The 5,072-nt window shown below is 44.7% G+C and overlaps 1 non-coding gene across 1 annotated transcript; it reads left to right on the forward strand.

Moving 5' to 3' along the window:
- Nucleotides 1–4,452: 4,452 nt before the first annotated feature.
- On the forward strand, nucleotides 4,453–4,524 carry trnae-cuc. The gene has a single exon. It is a non-coding gene; the product is annotated as a tRNA-Glu (tRNA).
- Nucleotides 4,525–5,072: the final 548 nt, after the last annotated feature.

Below are 5,072 nucleotides of genomic sequence, written 5' to 3' on the forward strand. Positions count from 1 at the left end.
ATTTTCGGGAATTTTACAAACTGTTTAAAGGCACAGCCAACTTAGTGTATGTAAACTTCTGGCCCACTGAATTTGTGATACAGTGAATTATAAGTGAAATAATCCCTCTGTAAACAATTGTTGGAAAAATGACTTGTGTCATGCACAAAGTAGATGTCCTAACCGACTGCCAAAACTATCGTTTGTTAGCAAGAAATGTGGGGAGGGGTTGACAAACAGGTTTTAATGACTCCAGCCTAAGTGGATGGAAACTTACGACTTCAACTATATGTACCATTTCAAACTGGGAAACGAATTGCACTGTAGTATCCTTCCCTGGTGGTCTAGTGGTTAGGATTCGATTCCCGGTCAGTGTTCTGGGAACTGCTCTTTTGCTACATGTTTACGTGTGCAACCTGTCACAATGAATATAGAAGGTTATCGCACATATGTACCAGCTCACACTGGGAACCGATTTGAAATGTTGTACCCTTCCCTGGTGGTCTAGTGGTTAGGATTCGGCGCTCTCACAGCTGCTGCCCGGGTTCGATTCCCTGTCAGGGAACTACTCTTTTGCTACATGTTTACTTGTGCAACCTGTCACAATGAATATAGAAGGTTATCGCACATATGTACCAGCTCACACTGGGAACCGATTTGCACTGTAGTACCCTTCCCTGGTGGTCTAGTGGTTAGGATTCAGCGCTCACCGCCGCGTCCCGGGTTCGATTCCCGGTCAGGGAACTAGCTCTTTTGCTACATGTTTACTTGTGCAACCTGTCACAATGAATATAGAAGGTTATCGCACATATGTACCAGCTCACACTGGGAACCGATTTGCCTGCAGTGTCCTTCCCAGGTGTTCTAGTGGTGCACCAGACCCTCCTGCAGCAAAGCACCCCCCTTGCATGATGGTGTTCTTCGTCACTTGAAAGCCTCCCCTTTTCCCTCCAAACATAACAATGGTCATTATGGCCAAACAGTTTCTGATTTTTGTTTCATCAGACCAGAGGACATTTCTCCAAAAACTAGGATCTTTGTCCCCAAACTGTAGTATGGCTTTTTTATGGCGGTTTTGGAGCAGTAGCTTCTTCCTTGCTGAGCGGCCTCTCGGGGGTATGTCGATATAGGACTCGTTTGCCTGTGGATATAGACCATTTTGTACCTGTTTCCTCCAGCATCTTCACAAGGTCCTTTGCTGTTGTTCTGGGATGGATTTGCACTTTTCGACCCAAAGTTTTAATGTTCATCTCTAGGAGGAGAAACGCGTCTCCTTCCTGAGCGGTATGACGCCTGCCTTCCCATGGTGTTTATACTTAGCGTACTATTGTTTCTACAGATGAGCATTTACATTACCTTTAGGTCATTTAGGAAGGTTATTGCACATATCCAGCTCAGGACTGGAACCAGATTTGTGGAGGTTCCCTTGGTTTTTTTCTGAGGTCTTGGCCACTTTCCAATAGCTTTTTCCCATGGAGTCAAGGGGTGAAGAGGCACTGAGTTTGAAGGTAGGCCTTAAAACCGCTGGTCCAGATTGACTCAAAAGGATGTCAATTAGCCTATCAGGAACTTCTCTTTTGCTAAGGATACAGGAATTATCGTGAAATAATCCACTCTGTAAACAATGGAAATTGCCTCCCAAGGAGAAACCAGACAATTGTGGAGAAATGTCTACAAAGTTTGATGTCTTGCCTGAAAGGCTTGCTTTGTTAGCAAGTAAATTCAGAGGCACTGAATTTGTGATACAGACTCCAGGCCTCCAAATACATCTTGTCAACCTGTCACTGTAACACCATTTCAAAAGGATGTCAATGTAGCCTATCCCTGGTGGTCTGGTGAAAGGATTCTAAAGCCATGACATCATTTTCAGAATTTTACAAACTGTTTAAAGGCACAGCCAACTTAGTGTATGTAAACTTCTGGCCCCTGAAGTGATCAGTGAATGTATAAGCTACATGTTTACTTGTAAACAATTTTAATACTAGCCTAAGGTGGAAACTTACGATTCAACTATATGTACCATTTCAAACTGGGAACCGAATTGCACTGTAGTACCCTTCCCTGGTGGTCTAGTGGTTAGGATTCGATTCCCGGTCAGTGAACTAATCTTTTTTGCTACATGTTTACGTGTGCAACCTACATGAATATAGAAGGTTATCTATGTGCCACTGCAAAGTGGATGGAAACTTTCGATTCCCCGTCAGGGAACTACTCTTTTGCTACATGTTTACTTGTACAACCTGTCACAATGAATATAGAAGGTTATCGCACATATGTACCAGCTCACACTGAGAACCGATTTGCACTGTAGTACCCTTCCCTGGTGGTCTAGTGGTTAGGATTCAACCGCCGTGTCCCGGGTTTGATTCCTGGTCAGGGAACTACTCTTTTGCTACATGTTTACTTGTGCAACCTGTCACAATGAATATAGAAGGTTATCGCACATATGTACCAGCTCACACTGGGAACCGATTTGCACTGCAGTTTCCCAGGTGTTCTAGTGGTGCACCAGACCTGCAGCAAAGCACCCCCACAACATGATGGTGTTCTTTTCGGCTTGAAAGCCTTTTCCCTCCAAACATAACAATGGTCATTATGGCCAAACAGTTTGATTTTTTGTTTCATCAGACCAGAGGACATTTCTCCAAAAACTAGGATCTTTGTCCCCAAACTGTAGTATGGCTTTTTTGACTTTTGGGATGGCCCAGGTTTTGGGTGACAGTAGCTTCTTCCTTGCTGATTTCCTCCAGCATCTTCACAAGGTCTTTGCTGTTGTTCTGGGATGGATTTTATTGCACTTTAGACCCAAAGTTTTTAATGACTCCAGGTGGATGGAAACTTACAATGTCACCATTTCAAACTGGGAAACGATATAGGGTTACTCTACATGTTTACGTGTGCCTGTGGATATAGACCACACTTTGAACCTGTTTCCTGTAGCTATCAGCATCCCTGGTGGTCAAGTGGTTAGGATTCGGCGCTCTCACCTTTGGCTGGGTTGATTCCCGGTCAGGATGGTCTATGCTCCTTGTTTACTTGTGCAACCTGTCACTATGAATTTAGTAGGTTGTCGCACATATGTACCACTTCAAATTGCAAACCGATTTGCCCTGCAGTGTCCTTCCCAGGTGTTCTAGTGGTGCACAAGACTCTGGTGTGCAGCAAAGCACCCCACAACATGATGGTGTTCTTTTAACTTGAAAGCCTACTTTTTCCTCCAAACATAACAATGGTCATTATAAAAAGTTCATTTTTTTATGTTTCATCAGACCAGAGGACATTTTCCCAAAAACCAGGATCTTTGTCCCCAAACTGTAGTATGGCTTTTTTATGGCGGTTTTGGAGCAGTAGCTTCTTCCTTGCTGACGGCCTCTCAGTGGATACAGGACCACCTGTGGATATAGACCATTTTGTACCTGTTTCCTCCAGCATCTTCACAAGGTCCTTTGCTGTTGTTCTGGGATGGATTTGCACTTTTCCTGACCCAAAGTATTCATCTCTAGGAGAGATGGGGTCTCCTTCCTGAGCGGTATGACGCCTGCGTGGTCCCATGGTGTTTATACTTGCGTACTATTGTTTCTACAGATGAGCGAGGTACCTTCAGGCGTTTGGAAATTGCTCCCAAGGAGGAACCAGACTTGTGGAGGTCTACATTTTTTTCTGAGGTTTTGCCTGATTTCCTTTGCTTTTCCCATGGAGTCAAGCAAAGAGGCACTGAGTTTGAAGGTAGGCCTTGAAATACATCTACAGGTACACCTCCAATTGACTCAAAGGATGTCAATTAGCCTATCACAAGCTTCTAAAGCCAAGACATCATTTTCGGGAATTTTACAAACTGTTTAAAGGCACAGCCAACTTTGTGTATGTAAACTTCTGGCCCACTGAATTTGTGATACAGTGAATTATAAGTGAAATAATCCCTCTGTAAACAATTGTTGGAAAAATGACTTGTGTCATGCACAAAGTAGATGTCCTAACCGACTGCCAAAACTATTGTTTGTTAGCAAGAAATGTGGGGAGGGGTTGACAAACAGGTTTAATGACTCCAGCCTAAGTGGATGGAAACTTACGACTTCAACTATATGTACCATTTCAAACTGGGAAACGAATTTCACTGAAGTACCCTTCCCTGGTGGTCTAGTGGTTAGGATTCGGCGCTCTCACCGCCGCGGCCCGGGTTAGACTCCTGATTTCCACTGTAGTACCCTTCCCTGGTGGTTTGACTCTCAGTTCGACTCCTGATTTGCACTGTAGTACCCTTCCCTGGTGGTCTAGTGTTTAGATTCTGCGCTCTCACCGCCCAGCATAACAATGGTCATTCGACTCCTGATTTGCACTGTAGTACCCTTCCCTAGGGTCTAACTAGTATGGCTCTTTTGCTACATGTTTCTTGTACAACCTGTCACAATGAATATAGGTTATCGCACATATGTACCAGCTCACACTTGGAACCGATTTGCACTGTAGTACCCTTCCCTGGTGGTCTAGTGGTTAGGATTCGGTGCTCTCACCGCCGCGGCCCGGGTTCGATTCCCGGTCAGGGAACTACTCTATTGCTACATGTTTACTTGTACAACCTGTCACAATGAATATAGAAGGTTATCACACATATGTACCAGCTCACACTTGGAACCGATTTGCACTGTAGTACCCTTCCCTGGGTGTCTAGTGGTTAGGATTCGGCGCTCTCACCGCCGCGGCCCGGGTTCGATTCCTGGTCAGGGAGCTACTCTTTGCTACATGTTTACTTGTACAACCTGTCACAATGAATATAGAAGGTTATCACACATATGTACCAGCTCACACTGAGAACCAATTTGCACTGTATTATCCTTCCCTGGTGGTCTAGTGGTTTAGGATTCGGCGCTCTCACACGCCGCGACCCGGTTCGATTCCCCGGTCAGGGAACTACTCTTTGCTACATCTTTACTTGTACAACCTGTCACAATGAATATAGAAGGTTATCGCACATATGTACCAGCTCACACTGAGAACCAATTTGCACTGTATTATCCTTCCTGGTGGTCTAGTGGTTAGGATTCGGCGCTCTCACCGCCCAAACCGGGTTCTGGTCAGGGAAATAGTCTATGCTC

The sequence above is a fragment of the Oncorhynchus gorbuscha genome, unplaced genomic scaffold (assembly GCF_021184085.1).
Source record: "Oncorhynchus gorbuscha isolate QuinsamMale2020 ecotype Even-year unplaced genomic scaffold, OgorEven_v1.0 Un_scaffold_2137, whole genome shotgun sequence".
In the NCBI taxonomy this organism is placed as follows: domain Eukaryota; kingdom Metazoa; phylum Chordata; class Actinopteri; order Salmoniformes; family Salmonidae; genus Oncorhynchus; species Oncorhynchus gorbuscha.